At 55.0% G+C, this 19,866-nt stretch overlaps 1 protein-coding gene across 1 annotated transcript in view; it reads right to left on the reverse strand.

The window, feature by feature from the left end:
* Positions 1-19,866, reverse strand: part of KLHDC4 (kelch domain containing 4) — a 723,698-nt gene that overhangs the window by 116,962 nt on the left and 586,870 nt on the right. The gene's annotated exons all lie outside the window — the stretch shown is intronic.

The following is a 19,866-nucleotide window of genomic DNA, read 5'->3' on the forward strand; positions in this document are numbered from 1 at the left end:
TCCAGCCTGGGCGACAGAGCAAGACTCTGTCTCAAAAAAAAAAAAAAAAAAAAAAAAAAGTGGGGAAAGGACATAAACAGACACTTTTCCAAAGAAGACATACATACAGCGAACAAATATATGAAAAGAAGCTCAATATCACTGATCATTAGAGTAATGCAAATCAAAACCACAATGAGATACCATCTCACACCAATCAGAATGGCTATTAAATTTTTTTTTTTTTTGAGACAGAGTCTCGCTCTGTCGCCCACGCTGGAGTGCAGTGGCGCTATCTCGGCTCACTGCAAGCTCCGCCTCCCGGGTTCACACCATTCTCCTGCCTCAGCCTCCCGAGTAGCTGGGACTACAGGCACCCACCACTACGCCCGGCTAATTTTTTGTATTTTTAGTAGAGATGGGGTTTCACCGTGTTAGCCAGGATGGTCTCAATCCACTGACCTCATGATCCGCCCACCTCAGCCTCCCAAAGTGCTGGGATTACAGGCATGAGCCACCGAGCCCGGCCCTAGAGAGTTATTTATAAGTGCACAGTGATAATGCATGTTCTGACACATCAAACATCTTCTTATAGGGAACATTGAAACATTTTGCAACAGCTTGAATTCAAGCCATTGCACTCATAGCACCACCCAATGTCCCCAGCCTCACCTGGGGAATGAGCAAATGCTGGACACCCTCCTACAGAGCTTTTCTCTGAACCCTCCACACAGGCCCAGCCAGGCTACTTGGCTCCGGGCTGAGAACCCGTCGGGGTGAGGGAGTGATGGGTAAGCTGCCACTGTGTGATTGCAGCCTTCAAAGCAAGAGGCAGCAGAGACCAGCTGATAAGTGAGTTGGGAAAACGTGGGGAAAATGAACGGATGGGCCAGGGAGGAAGCACTTACCGCAGGAAGCCACGCCCAGCCCAGCCCCCAGCCCAGCCTGCTGGGGCCTGAGACACTGAACAGAGCTGCTGTTTGCCAAGCGTTCTGGTTACACTTTTGTTGTGGGATCTGTAACCTGGGGTGGTTGCCAGGCTACTGCAAAGACAGGAACATGGTGTCCCTTGTAACATCTGGACCTGAGCCATCTCAGTGTGGAAGTCATGGCCAGAGAGGTTTCTAGAACCTGAGACCTTGACTATCACCCTACCTTATCTCTCTTTCTCCTGGCGACCTGGAATCCCAGGTTGCAAAGGGTCTTACAGGTGTATAACCCAAACCCAGGGCCTGCACTAAACCTCGACTCTGCTCTGTGGCCCCCAGCGGCCCCGAGGTCTCCTTCTATGCTTGCCCATCCTTGGTTGGTGAACACGAGCCCTTTCATGAACCCGCAGGGAAAGCCTTGCAGGCCCTACAGCGGCTGCTCCCAGGACAGTCTTGGGGTTTTCCTGACACTATTTTCTTCTCCTCCAAAGATATTCCCCCTTAGACCGGACGCAGTGGCTCACGCCTGTAATCCCAGCACTTTGGGAGGCCTAGGCGGTGGATCACCTGAGGTCAGAAGTTCGAGACCAGCCTAGCCAACATGGTGAAAACCCATCTCTACTACAAATACAGAAGTTATCTGGGCATGGTGGCACACGCCTGTAATCCCAGCTACTTGGGAGGCTGAGGCAGGAGAATCGCTTGAACCCGGGAGGTGGAGGTTGTAGTGAACGGAGATCGCGCCACTGTACTCCAGCCTGGGCAACAAAGCAAGACGCCGTCTCAAAGAAAAAAAAAAACAAAACCTTTATTGCTTTGTGTCAAAAGACCCAAAACAGGCCAGCTGAGGTGGCTCACACCTGTAATCCCCGTGCTTTGGGAGGCTGAGGTGGAAGGACCACTTGAGCCAAGGAGTTCAAGACCAGCCTGGGCAACATAGAGAGACCTCGTCTCAGTAAAAAATTTGAAAATTACGGCTTGGCACGGTGGCTCACGCCTGTAATCCCAGCACTTTGGGAGGCCGAGGCGGGTAGATCACGAGGTCAGGAGATCGAGACCATCCTGGCTAACATCCTCACTGGGAGACAGCGAGACTCCATCTCAAAAAAAAAAAGGAAAAAAAAGAACAGAAAAGTCTACGTGCCTGTGGACATCTCACTGCCACTGCCCACCCCCCCCACTTTTATTTTGAGATGGAGTTTCGCTCTTATAGCCCAGGCTGTAGTGCAGTGGCGCCATCTCGGCTCACTACAACCTCCGCCTCCCAAGTTCAAGCAATTCTCATGCCTCAGCCTCCAGAGTAGCTGGGATTACAGGCGCCCACCATCATGCCCAGCTAATTTTTATATTTTTAGTAGAGACGGGGCTTTGCCGTGTTGGCCAGGCTGGTCTCGAACTCCTGACCTCAGGTGATCCACCTGCTTCAGCCTCCCAAAGTGTTAAGATTACAGGTGTGAGCCACTGTGCTCAGCCTGTATCTTTTTTTTTTTTTTTTTTTTTTTGAGACGGAGTCTTGCTCTGTAGCCCGGGCTGGAGTGCAGTGGCCGGATCTCAGCTCACTGCAAGCTCCGCCTCCCGGGTTTGCGCCATTCTCCTGCCTCAGCCTCCTGAGTAGCTGGGACTACAGGCGCCCGCCACCTCGCCCGGCTAGTTTTTTTGTATTTTTAGTAGAGACGGGGTTTCACCGTGTTAGCCAGGATGGTCTCGATCTCCTGACCTCGTGATCCGCCCATCTCGGCCTCCCAAAGTGCTGGGATTACAGGCTTGAGCCACCGCGCCCGGCCTGTATCTTCTTTAGGTTTGGTTTTCTGTGAACCCCTGCCATTTCTTTTTGAGACGGAGTTTCACTCTTGTTGCCCAGGCTGGAGTGCAATGGCGTGATCTTGGTTCACGGCAACCTCTGCCTCCGGGGTTCAGGTGATTCTCCTGCCTCAGCCTCCCTAGTAGCTGGGATTACAGGCATGTGCCACCATGCCCGGCTAGTTTTGTATTTTTATTAGAGACAGGGTTTCTCCGTGTTGGTCAGGCTGGTCTCGAACTCCCGACCTCAGGTGATCCGCCTGCCTCGGCCTCCCAAAGTGCTGGGATTATAGTATGAGCCACCACTCCTGGTCTTTTTTTTTTTTTTTTTTTAGACAGAATCTTGCTCTTGTCCCTAGGCTGGAGTGCAATGGTGCGATTTCGGCTCACTGCAACCTTTGCCTTCTGAGTTCAAGCAATTCTCCTGCCTCAGTCTCCTGAGTAACTGGGATTACAGGCATGTGCCACTGCGCCTGGCTAATTTTTGTATTTTTAGTAGAGACAGGGTTTTGCCATGTTGGCCAGGCTGGTCTTGAACTCCTGACCTCAGGTGATCCACCCGCCTCGGCCTCCCAAAGTGCTGGGATTACCGGCGTGAGCCACCACGCCCAGCCTGACCCTCTATTTTAATGCAGACTTTTTAAGTGTGATGTACATGCCCTAAGTGTCCACTGTTTGATGAATTTCACAAAGGGGCCATTGCCGTGTACCCAGCACTATGGTTGAGAATCAGAGTGAGGCCCCACACAGAAGTCTCTTGGTTAGAACCCTTTTCCATCACCTGCCACAAAGAAGATGTCATCCCCCAAAATGCACATCCACCTGGAACTCCAGAACGTGGCCGTATTTGGAAGTAGGGTCTTTGCAGATGGAATGAGCTAGGATGAGGTCACACTCATCTTAGTGTGGAAGGTGGGCCCTAAATTCTATGACTAGGCCCTTATAAGGGGAGGGAGAGGCAGATGCAGACATGCAGGGGAGAGGCTATGTGAAGGCCAAGGCCGAGACCGGAGTGGTGCAGCCACCTGCCAGGGGACAGTAAGGACCCTCCCCAAGAGCCCTCAGAGGGAGCACAGCCTTGCTGTCACCCTGACCTCAGATGCCTGCCTCCAGAACTGGGACAGTGCATTCCTGTTCTGTAAGCCACCTCGTTTGTCCATTTATGGTGGATGTGACCACAGCCCAAGGACTCTCACACTGTCCCATGGCCACATAGCTGCTGGCCACCAGAAGGGAGGAACAGCTGTGGGCCCCCTCTGGCCAAAGGCAAGCTGTGGGCTCAGCTGACAGCCGCTGGCAGCCACCTGAGGACAGCAAGGCTCAGTGCTTGCACCATCTGGGCCACACCCAGCAATGTCCACTCCAGGCCTGGACCAAGCCAGGCAGCCACAACTCCCACCCTAAGCAGCTCCTGGAAGGGACAGGAGCTGTGACGGCCACAATAATAACATTCATGGGCTGGGTGCAGTGGCTCATGACTGTAATCCCAGCACTTTAGGAGGCTGAGGTGGGCAGATCACCTGAGGTCAGGAGTTCAAGACCAGCCTCACCAACATGATGAAACCCCATCTCTACTTAAAATATAAAAATTAGTAGGGTGTGGTGGCATGAGCCTGTAATCCCAGCTACTAGGGAGGCTGAGGGACGAGAATCGCTTTAACCCAGGAATCAAGGGTTGCAGTGAGCTGAAATTGCACCACTGCATTCCAGCCTTGGCAACAGCAAGACTCTGTCTCAAATAAATAAATAAATAAACAAACAACGTTCATCACAGCCCACCGTTGTTCCAGGTGTCCTAGGTACTCAGCTTCATGCTCAAAGCTGCAGGCAAAGTGTTGGGTCATACAGGACTTGCCCCTGGAACAGGAAACCCAAGTCAAACTGGGGAACCTGCGAGGACGTCTGTTAGTTTTTGCAACTGGACGTCCGGAGGGAGCGTGTACTTCCGGTGACATCTGCTTCCCTCTTCCACGCCTGGGGCTCCGGCATGGTGGGCTTCTCTCAGGATGGGCCGGAGCACCTGCAGCTTCAGGCCTCAGGGGCCTCCAGCAACGTCCAGAGGAAGGAAACTGCCTCCTTCAGGAGCCTGTGGCACCAAGAGGAAGCTTTCTATAGATGTAGCCGGCAGGCTTCCCTACGGACCCCAGAGGCACAGCTGCTCCTGAAGCGAGCCCCGGGAAGGGGTGTAAGTTCAACCACAGAGCAGCTGCAGCCCTGCAGCAGCTGTGGGCCTGAGCTCCCCACTGGGATCAGGAAGGCGCAGTGGATCCTGGAGTGCTGATGGCTGTGTCAGAGGCATGTGAACCACAGCAACTCCGTCTTGAATAGGGGCTGGGTAAAATGAGGCTGAGACCTACTGGGCTGCATCCCCAGATGGTTAAGACATTCCAAGTCATAGGACGAGATAGAAGGTCCGCACAAGACACAGGTCTTAAAGACCTTGCAGATAAGACAGGTTGCAATAAAGAAACTGGCCCAAACCCACCAAAACCAAGACAGTGATGAGAGTGACCTCTGGTCGTCCTCACTGCTACACGCCCACCAGCGCCATGACAGTTTACAAATGCCCTGGCAACGTCAGGAAGTTACCCTGTATGGTCTAAAAAGGGGAGGCCTGAAGAATCCCCCTCTTGCTTAGCGTATCATCAATAAATATCCATAAAAATGGACAACCAGCAACCCTTGGGGCTGCTCTGTCTATGGAGTAGTCATTCTTTTATTCCTTTCCTTTTTTTTTTTCCAGACAGAGTTTCGCTCTTGTTGCCCAGGCTGGAGTGCAATGGCGTCGTCTAGGCTTGCTGCAACCTCTGCCTCCCGGACTGCGTATCAGTTTAGACGGTGAGGTCTGGCTCCAGCCAATGGATGCAGGACACAGCAGTAAGGATGACCCAAATGCATAAGGGATAAATATGTCTGCTCTCCCTTTGTTCGTTGCACTCTCGGGGCAAGACTGCTGGCGAGTGTACCCTTTCTGCAGAAAGTAAAAATGGCCTTGCTGAGGGAATTAAATTTATGTTCAAGTGCTATTTCTTTATGGCACCAGAGAACAAGCATTTAGCATTTCTAACACGGGTTTAAGTGATTCTCCTACCTCAGCCTCCCCAGTAGCTGGGACTATAGGCACGTGCCACCACACCTGGCTAATTTTTGTATTTTTAGTAGAGATGGGGTTTCACTATGTTGGCCAGGCTTGTCTGGAACTCCTGACCTCAGGTGATCTGCCCACTTGCGCCTCCCAAAGTGCTGTGATTACAAGCGTGAGCCACTGTGCCTGGTTTGATTTATTCCTTTACTTTTCTAACAAACTTGCTTTCACTTTACAGACTTGCCCTGAATTCTTCCTTGCGTGAGATCCAAGAACCCTTATTGGGGTCTGGATCAGGACTCCTTTCTGGTAACAGGTGTGCCTGGGGGGGAAGGGGCCAGAAGGAAGGTGATGCAGAGGCCACCTCCCCTAACCCTCACCAGCCTACACCACCTCTGCCACTCCCACTTCACAGGCGAGAAAACCAAGGCTTAGTGCGGTGGGGCCAAGTGCTCAGCTGTCAACAGCTGGAGAGTGGCAGGCCAGGATTCAACATAAAAAACAGCCCTCTCAGATCCTGGGAGGACGAACAGGAGAGCTCCTTCCCTGTTCTCCAGCTTCCGTCTCAAAGTCTCCAGGAACCCCAGCACCCAAAATGTTCTTGTACGTGAATAAGGAAAAGAAAAGCCGACAGGTGATTCTCGATGCTCCCGTAGGCCCCAGGGAGTGGAGTAGTGCCACACTCCAACTGCCTGGACAGAGAGGGATCTGCCAACGAGACCTCAGTCAGAAAGAGGAGGAGGGGGAGCCAGGGCAGGGGGCAAGGAAAGAGAGTTCAGTGAGGGGTCAGTGCATGCCAAGGCCCCAAGGTGTGTCCCGGACATGGAATGTTCCAGCAACCAAGAGAAGGCCATTGTGGGCTTGAGTGCAGACAGAAGGGGAGAGTGGCTCAGCACAGCCGGGGAAAGCTGGCCAGAGCAGAGGGGCAATGGCCCAGAAATGGCTGGGGAGCTGCGGCTCTGTCTGGAAAGCAGTGGGCGGGTGTCATTGGCACCTACTGCCATCCATGGATTCACCCAAGCCAAGGATGGAGATGGGGAACCAGCAGGCTCGGGACAGAAACATGGGCCCATCCCTCAACATCTCCCATTAGCGGACAGCAACCGTGCATGAGCTGCTTTGGAGGACCGCAGCTTCTGGCTCAGGGGCCAGCCTGAGTGTCTCTCCCAAGGCGGGTTATAACCTCATCAGCCTCTCTCCTGAAACCTGAATGCCACACGCCTGCTGCGTTTCTCAGGATCTCACAAATCCTACCCCAGCCCCCAACATCCTGGCCAGCCTGACAGTTACTTCCTGGAGCATCTTCCAGAGTTCCTTCGGGTTTGCTGACCCTGGTTGAGTGATGGCATTTTCTAGCTCTTTCTGTCTGTACCCTAGAATGTAGCTTGTCCAAGCCCAGTGACTTAAGTCCAATCTATTCATTTCACCACTGTCCCCTGGCAGGAGGAATTCCTCTGAAAAGACCCCAGGAGCCTGGCAAGGGGTACACTGGGGAGGCAGCTGGTGACAGGGCCTGGGCAGAAAGCCTGCTCGTCACGGAGAATTCTTTGAACCTTTTGAATTTTGTACTATTTGCATATACTGCCTATTCAAAAATAAGTAACTAATTGAAACAGTGAAATCATTCTCTTTGATACAAAAAGGCAAAATCCTAACCGGAGTTCTGTCATTCTGCTGTTATCTCATCCCTGGCTGGAATCTGGTCACCCCAAACTCCCCACGCCCCAGCCTCAGCGTCTCCATCTGTAAACCCAGACCCAGGCCCTCCGACCTCGGTGGTGGGGCTCCATTTTGTGACTCTGACTCGTCATAGCCTGAAGCTGTGGCCCGGGCCCCGTCTCCGCAGGCTGGTTAAATCCCGGGAGTCGAAACCTCCACTCCAGGAGCAGGTTCCGTGGTCTGAGAGTCCAGGACAGCTTGTCAGTCAGCAAGACAGCAGAGGCTCCACCCAGGGCGACCGAGGACACCAAGGTGGGGCCTGTGGCTGAGGTGCCCCCAAGAGTCCCAGTGGAGGCTCCAGGAAGGTCACAAGGGATCCCTCCTCCCACGTGGCCCCTAAAGAGGCAGCACACAGTCCGTGGAGGAAGAGCCACAGAATCAGTGAATCTGGCTTTCAAGCAGCGAATAAACTTAGGCTTGTTGGTGTCTCAAAGGCATCTGGTCCCCACATTGCTCTTGGGGTTCCTACTGGAGGCTCCAGGCCTCAGAGGCTGAGCAGCCAGGGACAACACTCCGGGGTGGCTGGCAGTGCCGCCCCCGTTTCCTGCTAACCTGGGACCCGTGGAGACCAGGAGCAGCCTGTAGTATCCCTGGGGCAGGAAGGGAGACCCTCGTCCCTTCTCCACCCACACACTGGGGATCCCCACGCCTCCCTCATAGCTTGTGAGGAGCCAGGGATCCAGGGTCAAAGTCAGACGCCGCAAGCTGGAGAGGAAACGTTGGCAGACGTCCCCTGGGTGGGGTCCTGGGGTCTGCAGGTCACGTGGAGAAGGCACAGCAAGAATAAGACTGAGGCCAGATGGCCGTGTCCAGCACACACTCCACAGTGGGCTTCCCACAGCTCTGCGCAGCACGGCGAATTTCCACCACCTAAGTGTGTCCACAGAGCCTCCACCAGATCAAAGCTCGACACTTCCCCGGCTTCCCAGACAGCCTGAGGACCCTCAAAACTGCATTAAAAAACCACTGTTTTGGTGAGTGGGTGAATCGTTCGCATGGTTCAAAATTCAAAAGGAACAGAATGATGTCGCCTGAAAACGTCCCATCCCAGGGACTCAGGCTCCCGCACCTGAAACAGCCTTTGCAGACGTCTTTGCAGACGTCCTATCAGTGAGACAATTAGAACCCTGAGCTCAGCCACCCCAGCCCCCATCCTGTCTTTCCTTTCATTATTCCTGGGCTATTGGGCCAAGCTAACTTTGGAAGACCTTTAGGCTACAGTTCAAATGATTGATAACAGGCTTTGCCCCAAACCTGCTTTTGTAAAGCTAATGGGAGGCCCCCCAGCTTCCAGGAAGAGGAAACCAGAGTCCTACTAAGGTGCAGACACAAAGGATGGTCGGCCATTATCCCAGAGGGTATCAGATATGCAACTTCCCCCATTACTCCTGCAAATAACACCACTGCTGTAGTTTGAAGTATCTTTTGAGAGATCTTTCCAGGTTTTGTGCATGGCTGACTCCCACAGCCCCACCCAGACCCCATGGCTCCACCTGGACCTACAGCCCCGCTCCTGTGGCCCCACCAGAAGCAATTCGGCTGCAGGAGGAAGGGTTCCACCCCCTGTGATTTCATCTCCACCCCAACCAATCAGCAGCAAACATCTGTTACCTGGCCACCCCTACCCAAACCCCTAATCTAAACCAGGTGCAGTGGTTCACACCTGTAATCCCAGCACTTTGGGAGGCTGAGGCGGGTGGATCACAAGGTCAAGAGATCAAGACTATCCTGGTCAACGAGGTGAAACCCTGTCTCTACTAAAAATACAAAAATTAGCTGGGTGTGGTGGCGGGTGCCTGTAGTCTCAGTCACTTGAGAGGCCGAGGCAGGAGAATCGCTTGAACCCGGGAGGCGGAGGTTGCAGTGAGCCGAGATCGTGCCACTGCACTCCAGCCTCACGACAGAGTGAGACTCCATCCAAAAAAAAAAAAAAAAAACAATGAAACAAAACAGAAAAACACCTAATCTATGAGCTTTGGATGAGATGATCTGAGTATGAACTCCATCTCCCATGCGGCATAGCTGGCCTAGTGTCTATTAAACTCTTTCTCTACTAAATGCTGTGCTCTGTCTGTATGTAGCTGGCAGGAAGAACCCCTTGGGTGGTTACGAACCTTTACTTTTTTTGAGGGGGTAACATCTCTGTGGGGATATAATTCACCTAGTACACAATTCACGCATCTGAAGTGCACAGTGAAATGGTTTTGTAAACCCAAAGTCTCAATTCACTTAGAAAGTTCATTTCTGGGCCGGGCGTGGTGGCTCACGCCTATAATCCCAGCACTTTGGGAGGCCAAGGTGGGCGGATTACCTGAGATTAGGAGTTCAAGACTAGCCTGGCCAACATGGTGAAACCCCATCTGTACTAAATATACAAAAGTTAGCTGGGCATGGTGGCGGGCACCTGTAATCCTAGCTACTCGGGGGACTGAGGCTGGAGAATTGCTTGAGCCGGGAGGCGGGGGTTGCAGTGAGCTGAGATCGTGCCACTGCACTCCAGCCTAGCTGACAGAGTGAGACTGTCTCAAAAGAAAAGAAAAAGAAAAAGAAACTTAATTTCTGGTTGGGCTTGTACAGGTGATTACACGCCTGTAATCGCAACACTTTGGGAGGACGAGGTGGGTGGATCATCTGAGGTCAGAAGTTTGAGACCAGCCTGACCAACATGGTGAAATCCCGTCTCTACTAAATATACAAAAATTAGCCAGGTGTGGTGGCGTATGCCTGTAATCCCAGTTATTCCGGAGGCTGGGATGGGAGAATCGCTTGAACCCAGGAGGCAGAGGTTACAGTGAGCCGAGATCAACCCACTGCATTCCAGCCTAGGAGACAGTGAGACTGTCTGGGGGGAAAAAAAAAAAAAAAAAAAAGTTTTGCCGAGGTGCCACAGCCTCAGGACGTCCTGATGACATGTGCCCAAGGCGATCAGGGCACAGGCTGGTCTTTTTTTTTTTTTTTTTTTTTTTTTTGGAGACAGAGTCTCGCTCTGTAGCCCAGGCTGGAGTGCAGTGGCTGGATCTCAGCTCACTGCAAGCTCCGCCTCCCGGGTTTACGCCATTCTCCTGCCTCAGCCTCCCGAGTAGCTGGGACTACAGGCGCCCGCCACCTCGCCCGGCTAGTTTTTTTGTATTTTTAGTAGAGACGGGGTTTCACGGTGTTAGCCAGGATGGTCTCGATCTCCTGACCTCGTGATCCGCCCGTCTCGGCCTCCTAAAGTGCTGGGATTACAGGCTTGAGCCACCGCGCCCGGCCAAGGCTGGTCTTACACGTTTTCGGAAGATAGGAGACATCAATCAGTATATAAAAGATACACGTTGGTTCGGTCCAGAAACACCGGGCAACTCGAAGCAGGGAGGGGCCTTCCAGGCCACAGGTACATAAGAGACAGATAAAGGGTCGCATTCTTTTGAGTTTTTGATTAGCCTTTCACTGAATGCGCAATTGACAGGGATAGTCCCTGACGCCTTGGTCTGGCCGAGTGAAACAAAAGCAGGTGCATTTCCGTCTCAGGAGAGCGGAGAGCGGAGGGATGAGCTTCGCAAGGCGTTTTCTTCTAGACAAACTGGGTGGGGAGGAATGTGGCTTTTTGATCTCTGTGGCGATCTCATTTAGAAATAGAATGGGAGGCAGGTTCCCAGCTTGGCTTTACGTGTTGGCTTGGTGATTTGGGGCCTTGAGTTTTAGGTTCCGTTCTCGGTACTAGGATGTTCACAGTGCCTTGCCCCCACCACAATCAACTGACCTTTTCCATCCCAGGTGAATCTGCAGGTCGGCAGCGCATTCTTCCTGGGGAAGGGCCCAGGGTTCTCTAATCAGGCCCTGTTGTCTCGCCAGCATGTGTTTTGTTTTTTAAATTGAGACAGAATCTCGCTCTTTTGCCCGGGCTGGAGTGCAATGGCGTGATCTCAGCTCGCTGCAACCTCCGTCTCCCAGGTTCAAACGATTCTCCTACCTCAGCCTTCCGAGTAGCTGGGATTACAGGCGCCCACCACCAGGCCTGGCTAATTTTTGTATTTTCAGTAGAGACGGGGTTTCACCATGTCGGCCAGGCTGGTCTCAAACTCCTGACCTCAAGTGATCTGCCCGCCTCAGCCTCCCAAACTGCTAGTATTACAGACGTGAGCCACCGTGCCCGGCCAACTCGCTGGCACTTTTAAGACACCCCAAAGAGGAGGCCAAGCAGCCTCCATGCCCATCCGCTGCCTTCCATGGGGTGTGGGTGTGCAGTGGAGACCCTGACAACTCAGGACACTGGGGGAGAGTGTGCGCGTGGGACGGTGGGGTGAGTGTCCGAGTCCCGGACTGTGACTGCCCAATGGGTTCTTCCCACGCACTCCACAGACAAAATCATTCCACTGAGACTGTGCACTGCAGTAAAGAAAGAGTTTAATTGTCACGAGGGATCACCTGAGGTCAGGAGTTCGAAACCAGCCTGGCCAACATGGCGAAACCCCATCTCTACTAAAAATACAAAAATTAGCCGGGCGTGGGGATGGGTGCCTGTAATCCTGGCTACTCAGGAGGCTTAGGCAGGAGAATCACTGAACCCAGGAGGCAGAGGCTGCAGTGAGCCGAGATCTTGCCACTGTGCTCCAGCCTGGGCGACAGAAAAAAAAATATATAATAAATTGTCACAAGGCTGGCCATGCCACAAGGGAGATGGAATTATTACTCAAATCAACCTCCCGGAAGGCATGGAGGTTAGGGGATTTTCAAAGACTAAATTTCTCCCAAAGCTAGCTTGGCGCACACCCAGGAATGAACGAAGCCAGCCAGCCTGTGAGGTAAGGAGCGGGATGGAGGCAGCCATGTCAAATTTCTCTTCTGTCATAGTTTTGCAAAGGTGGTTTCAGGACAGGGCAGGAAGGGCCTGTAACCTGCAGGTGCTTGACAATGAGAAAAGGAGAGTAAGGCCACACACAGCATCTCCACATCCAAAGTCCCGAGGAGGGGTGTCCTGCAGTGGGGAGAGAGGGAGAGACCACCAGGGGCCCTAGAAGGAGGAGGTGCCTCGTGCAGCTCACCTAGGAACCCATCTTCATCTCCACAGCATGGAACTCCACGAGTCCTGGAAAGCTCTCCCGTGTGTTCCAGAAACAGCTCACTGCAAAGATCCCCCTTCCCACAGGACTGAGCTGAGACTCGGGGACGCTGGGTCCGCCCAGGAAGGCCAGATGATGGCCTCATCCGCGATTCCCTGAGCTGTTTTGTCCCCACAGATCCAGCAGAACAAAATACTTGTTTAGAGAAACAACAAAAAGAGCTTGTTCAGCTTCTCTGCCTCCTCCAAACCCTGAACCTGGAGACCCCTCAGCCTAGCTCCCCCTGGGTCAGCCTGTAACTCCCACCTTAGCCCCTGAGACTGGGCTGGCCAGGGGGGACCTGCTGTATCTGCTGCCCCTCAGGCCCCCTCACGCCACTCCCCCACCGATTCTTTCCAGCCCTGTTCCCTCTCTCCATCAAAGCAAACCCCTTTTCCCGACTCTGGAGGCCTTGCAGGCCTGTAAGTTGGAGAGGAATGTACCCCTACTGTGAGACGCCCCCTCACCCCTCCGCAAGCCCTGCACTAATCCTTTTGGAATAAAGCTGTCCTTACTAAATCCGGATTTGTTTTTTATTTGACAATTTCTTCTCTGTGAAATTCTCAGCTCAACTCAAGGGACGGAGCCAAGCTTAGAAATAAAACAGGAGCAGCGTCAACAGATGTCAGGAGTGGGGCCTCGTTTCTGCGTGGTGCATTCTGAGACCTGGGCACGCCGTCCCAAGAGGGCAGCAGACGCTGGGGAAAGGGTCACTGCCGCTGAAGGAGAGGGAGGGGGCCAGCGGAGGATCCAGGCTCCTTCCGGCCCCTGGCTGCCTGAAGATGAAGCGTTGCCCTGGCAGTGTTTGAAACGCGTCATTAAGGAGTGAAATCGGTGCGGTGAGTTGTGCAGAATGTGGTGAAACCTCCCTGGAGATGAAGAGTCCCAGAGTGTGCAACCTCTCGGGAGCCTGGGTCCAAGCCCACCGTGTCCTCACCCAGACCTGCCCACGCCTCTCTCCCAGCTGTCAGGAGTTGTCAAGGGGATTAAGGGGATTCTCTTTGCCGTTCATGGGAACGGCAGCGGGATTAGCTGGGGCCTCCTACCGAGGAGGGGGTGCGCTCGGGGCAGCCCAGACGACGCAACACTCAGAGAGCTTGGAGGGGCGGTGACCAGAGGTAGGTCACAGCCAGACACCAAGGCCTTGACTTTGGGGCGTCATTTCATGGGTGAGAACCCTCCCTTGGCTGGAGGTGAGGCTGGGGCCACACACCCATTCCCCAGCCAGCCTTTGCAGAGGTCAATGAGAGAGAGGCAAATTCTGGAACCTTTCCTCACCCTCTTTGACCCGGAGAGGATTTAATCTGGAACGAAGCTGGTTGAGACTAGTTTTGTGAGGGATCTGTCCACCCAGGGTGCCAGTGTGTTTTACAAGGCTCGCTTTCGTGGCGCAGTTGAGTTCCCACTCGCAGAAAGTACTCACCCCATGGCTATAAGGCAAAGGGCTGGGTCTTGTAGGAACCGGACCCCAAGCAGGGAACAGGTCAGTGCAGGGCCTGTTTGTTTGCTGTGGCTGCACGTGCACAAGGGACAGGAATGTAGGCGTTTCTGGCTGGAGGGAGAAGGTGGGACAAGCACAACAGCACCTTCGGGGGGAGCATTTGTGTTTCCACTGGAGATGAGGCCAGGTGTCCTGCACTCAGGTTGCCCTGTGAGGAATTGAGGCCAGGCCCAGAAGGAGGGTGGGATGGAAGGGAGGGGCAGTCTTGCGGATGAGGGGTCAGGTGTCCAGGCCCTCCAGGTGCACAGGTTGGAGAACCCAGGTTCTCCATGTGTGTGGGTCCTCCAAGTGCCCAGGCCGTCCAGGTGCCCACGTCCTCCAGGTGCTCACATCCTCCAGGTACTCAGGCCCTCCAGGTGCCCACGCCCTCCAGGTGCCCACGCCCTCCAGGTGCCCACATCCTCCAGGTGCCCACGCCCTCCAGGTGCCCGGGTCATCCAGGTGCACAGGTTTGTGAGATGCTCCCACTGTGTGCTTCCTACCATTTTGCATCCAATGCACACGGATCCACTCTGATCTCTTGGCTCTCCTGGATCACCCCAGGCAGGTGAAGGAATGTTTTGGAGCCCCATTTTCTCCTCCCTGAGACAGGGTGGCACTGGCCGCCGCCTCTGGGTGCTGCAGGCTCAGTTCACTTGCCCACGCTGGAGCCTTCAGGCCAAGCCTCGGGGAACACAGAACCTCGGGACAGTGGGGATCCAGGGCCCCCAGAAATCCAGCTGAAGGAGCTTCAGGGTGACTCCACCTCCCCTGTCCCTCAGAGCAGATGCTCCTAGAATGTTCGTCCTTAGAGCAAGTGAATTAGCGTTCCACCAAGGCTGCCCAGGGAGGGGAAGGGGCAGGGTGTGTGGGGCCCAGCGTGGGCACCAAGCCTGTGTCATCTGTGGTCTCAGTGGGCAGGCAGGTGGTACCGGAAGAGCCATCTCCATCCACTGTCTCCCCTCCGTGCTCTCCCAAGGCGTGGCCCCTCCCCAGGCTGAGGACCCCTCCCCACCATCACCATCTCTGCAGCGTTTTGGCTGAAGACCAAGGACTTCCAGGCTCTTTAGAGGCCAGAGGGGCATCCTGCGTTTGGGACAGTTGGCGGTGACCCAGCCCAGGTGGGGAGTGACCAGAGGACACCCAGGCAGAGCCACTGTTCCCTCCAGGACTCCTGCACCCCCGCTCTGCCCAGATGTTGGCTCCCCCCCTGCCCGGGCTAGGACCCCCATTCACCTCCCTCCACAATTCCCGCAGCCTGTGAAGCCCACGTCCTCGGGCGGTTTTGGCTGACTCCAGGGCAGGGTTGCCTCCTCCTGTCCCAGGCGTGCAGCTCTCACAAACACAGCTGGCAAGCACAGTGTGGCGAGCTCAGGAGGATGGTCTAGGATGCAGGAGTCACCAGGAGGGGTCCCAGCCTGCAGCCCACCGTCTTCTGTGTCGGGCTCTTCTCACCACTGCTTTTCCTCCTCCCTCTGCTTTGCTCTGTCCTCCACCCTCCTCTGCACTGGAAGCCTCTCCAGGCCTGAAGGCGGAGTTGCCGGAGCTGTTGCTTGATTAGGGCCGTGGCCCCCATCCCCTGGCCAGGGGAATTCTCTCTCCTCTCCCCTTTTTTCCTCCCCACTTCCCCCTTTCCTCCCTCTTCTCTCACCCTGAGCTGGGTTAGGCAGATCGGCTCTGAGCACAGAGGCAGAAGCACGTTGATTCTGGTCCTCTCAGGGGCCAAGACCCTTTTACATCAGAGCTGGTGAAGGCAGCTGCCCCTGGGCTGGGGGAGGGGCCAGAGCACCACAGAGCCGAGGTCCCCGCTTTCCAGGCCAATGCCTTTCTTCTGTTTCCCTCCCTTTCCTACACCGGGGGTTAGGGTTTAATGTGTGTCTCCATGCCTCCATGTGCTTCTGCCCGCAGTTCCCAGCAGGTCGTAAGAGCTGCCCAGAGTTCCGTCCAGCGGGACCTCACGGGAAGACAGGCTCTCAGCAAGGAGCTCTGCGGGAGGGCGAGGTAGCAGGAGAGGGCTGGTCATGGCGAGACCTGGGCTTTCTGCAATGAGGGGCGGCGAGACGATTGGTCACTGGTTCCTTCAGGAAGCCCTGCTTTCCTGGGGAGGGTGCACCTGATAGGCGGCTTCATTCAAATGTGTTTGGGGCTCCCGCCCCTACAAACGCTCCCCCCTCACCCTCTCTCTGGGGGAGAGGGAGCTGCCACACACCATTCGTTTACGCCCGCTGTCTCCCACGGTGCTCAAGGCATTGAAGTGTCAGTTGGAGGGAAGGCAGAGCATGCATGGCAGGCCTTGCTGGGTCCACCGGGATGAGGCCAGGCCATACACAGCACCTTTCTTGGCCTCATCAATGATTCTCTGAGCTGTTTTTGTCCCCACAGATCCATCAGAACGAAATGCCTGTTGACCAGACTGGAGTTCAGCTCCTCTCCCTCCGGCAGGCCCTGAACCTGGACCCCCTCGGCCTGGGCCAGCCGGTGACTCCCCACCCCTGAGGGAGTGCTGGCCCAGGGAAGCTGATTCATCATCCCTCAGGCTCCCCACCCCACTCCCCACACAAGAACAAAGAACAAGGTTGAATTCTTTCCAGCCTTGTTCACATCCCCCATGAAAGAAAACCTTTGGCCAGGCACAGTGGTTCATGCCTGGAATCCCAACACCTGGGGAGGCTGAGGCAGGCAGGTCACTTGAGGCCAGGAGTTCAAGACCAGCCCGGCCAACATGGTGAAACCCCATCTCTACTAAAAATAAAAATTTAAAAAAGTAGCCAGGCATAGTGGTAAGCGCCCGTAATCCCAGCTTCTCTGGAGGCTGAGGCAGGAGGATCACTTGACCCTGGGAGGCTGAGGCTGCAGTGAACTGAGATAGTACCACTGCACTCCAGCCTGGGTGACAGAGTGAGACCCTGTCTCAAAGAGAAAAAAAAAAAAAAAAAGTCTGGGTTGGGCTTTGATTTTGACAGGTAGGGGAATGTCAAAATCAAAGCCCAACCCAAACTTTTTTTTTTTCCTTTGAGACAGGGTCTCACTCTACCTGTGTCCACCTCCATTTACAGGGCTGGACATTGGCCCCCGCAGTGGTCTGGCTGAAGGGAGCCCCTCCCATCTTCCCACAGACCTGCGCCCCACCCAAGGGCCCAGTTGCCGCTCACTTGGGGCCCCCGAGCTGAGATGGGATGCTGGCTTCATTCTTTTCACCTCTTCCACAAATACTGACCAAGGCTTTTGTTTGACCAGACCCTAGAGCTGGGGGACCCGGCAGGGGACAGGGCAGATGAGGACCTGTCTTCAGGAACCTTCCTGGGGTGGGGGTTCACCCATGGGTGACTGCAAGAATGCCAACACCAGCACTGCGGGTGCCGACCGTGCTCTGGGGCAGACGGGCTGGCAGAAGGCACCGTCAGGGCAGGTGTCTGACCATGAAGGGTGGCTGGAGCGAGAGTGGTCCAGGCTGAGCGGAAGGCAGTGGAAAGCCCCGGGATTGGGAGGGGGTCGGGGCAGAGCTTTGGGGACTCCAGGGGCCCAGCCTGACTGGAAAAGGGAGATTGGCCGGGGCCACGCCAGATGGGGCTGTGGCTCTGTGGGGCGTCTGCATTTCTCTTCAGGGCAGGAGGAGCTCTTCTGACTGGTGTCCAGCAGGGGTTTGAGGGATGAAGAACAAATCAGGGTTGTTTTTTGTTTGTTTGTTTGTTTTTTTCTGAGATGGAGTTTTGCTCTGTCGCCCAGGCTGGAGTGCAGTGGCGCGATCTTGGCTCACTGCAAACTCCACTTCCCAGGTTCACGCCATTCTCCTGCCTCAGGTCCCGAGTGGCTGGGACTACAGGCGCCGCCACCACGCCCGGCTAATTTTTTGTATTCTTAGTAGAGACAGGGTTTCACCGTGTTAGCCAGGATGGTCTCGCTCTCCTGACCTCGCGATCCGCCCACCTCGGCCTCCCAAAGTGCTGGGATTATAGGCGTGAGCCACTGCGCCCGGCCAAATCAGGGTTTTTAAAGGAGTCGATTTGAAAAGGTTATTGCAGGCTGGGCATGGTGGCTCACGCTTGTCATTCTAGCACTTTGGGAGGCTGAGGCGGGTGGATCACCTGAGGTCAGGAGTTCAAGGCCAGCCTGGCCAACATAGTGAAACCCCATCTCCACTAAAAATACAAAAATTTAGCCGGGCATGGTGGCACACGCTTGTAATCCCAGCTACTCGAGAGGCTGAGGCAGGAGAATTGCTTGAACCTGGGAGACAAAGGTTGCAGTGAGCTGAGATCACACCACTGCACTCCATCCTGGGTGACAGGGTGAGACTCTGTCTCAAAAAAAAAAAAAAAAGGTTATTGCAGCACCGAGGACTATCGCGATGGGGGAACTCTGCTCCCACCGCAGGGTCTACAAGGAGCTCCAGGGCTAGGCGAAGGCTTTTTGTTTTTTTAAGCTCCCAGCCCCACCCTCAGATATCACTCAACGGGCTCCCAGGGAGTCCCCAGACGCTGGTGCAGGTGTGTGGGGGCCTGCTTCACTGGTGACCTCACGTGGCCAGTGTCAGGGGCTGGGGCAGCCCGAGTTTGAGTTCTCTTCTCCTTCCTGTCCCTCAACAAGCCCATCACAATGATCAGTCCCCGAAGGGGTACGCACCTGCCCCAGGTCCATCCAAGGTCCCCAGCTCCAAAAACTGCTTTCCAAATTCCAGCTCCCTTAGAGGGCGGCCAGTTCTCAATCGTGAGGGGTGAGCTATAGGATTAATTTGCCTTTGAATAGCAGAGAGGCCTGGGCCTCATCTTCCCAGCAGCGGAAGCATTATTATAATGCACCCGAATTCTCCCAGAGCCCACGGGAGGTGGGTGGGTAGGCCCTTACTGCCTGGGTGGTCAGAGTGGGGGGCTCACACAGATCCTGGGCCAGGGTTCCACATGACCCCAGTTGCCGCAAAGGTTCCCAGCACCCCAGAATGCCCTGGTCCACCACTGGGCAAGGTCTCCCTAATGGAAGGGCCGCGGGGAGGAGGGTGCCCAGCGCACTAGGGAAAAGCTGCCCAACCCCCAGTCCCAGGAGACCTGCAGCCAGGAGGCCTCTTTGCTAACACCCCGTGGAGCTGACTGCTCACTCCAGTGACTTCATATTTCTGGCACCTGGAGCCTTCCTGGTTCCTTGTGGGACTCGGTGGCTCCAGGATAAGACTCAGATTATGGGACCCACTCAGGGCCTGTGACCCCAATCCCTGTCCCCCACCTCCCGTTCAGCTGGGACAAGACTGCATGGGTCCTGCAGACAGGCACCTCCACTGGATCCAGGATGGAGCCCCACGGTTGCCCTCCCACCCGGTGCTGGGAGGTAGATGAGGGGTTCATGCTCTGAGCCCCGGACTTGCCCTCTTAACTGAGAGGCTCGGGAGTGTTCTGGGAACACAGAATCAGTGCTGCTTCCTCTCTTGCTCTGATCCCAGCCTAGAGAAAAGCTTCTTTCCTGACCTCCCAGGATCTGGAGCCCTGCATCCTCCCAGCGCGTGACTTCCAAGCCCTTCCCAACTTCACCCCTGCAGCTCCCTGGGACTGGAACCTTCCCCCTCCTCCCCGGTGGTCTCCACCTGAATGTCCCTGTGCAGGCTGCCTGCCCCCTACTGCAGTGGCAGATCCGAGATCCCGGCTCAGCCCCCACATCCTCGAGGGGTGCGTGCTCACATGTGATGCCTATGCTACCTACCGGTCCATGGCTCACCCCCACCCAGCGGCCTCAGTGGGCTGTCGGTGAATGAATGAATGAATATGTGGAGGTGGGAAGGAATGGGGTGGCCAAGAGGGGGCCAGG

Source organism: Macaca thibetana, chromosome 20, assembly GCF_024542745.1.
Source record: "Macaca thibetana thibetana isolate TM-01 chromosome 20, ASM2454274v1, whole genome shotgun sequence".
Classification (NCBI taxonomy): Eukaryota; Metazoa; Chordata; class Mammalia; order Primates; family Cercopithecidae; genus Macaca; species Macaca thibetana.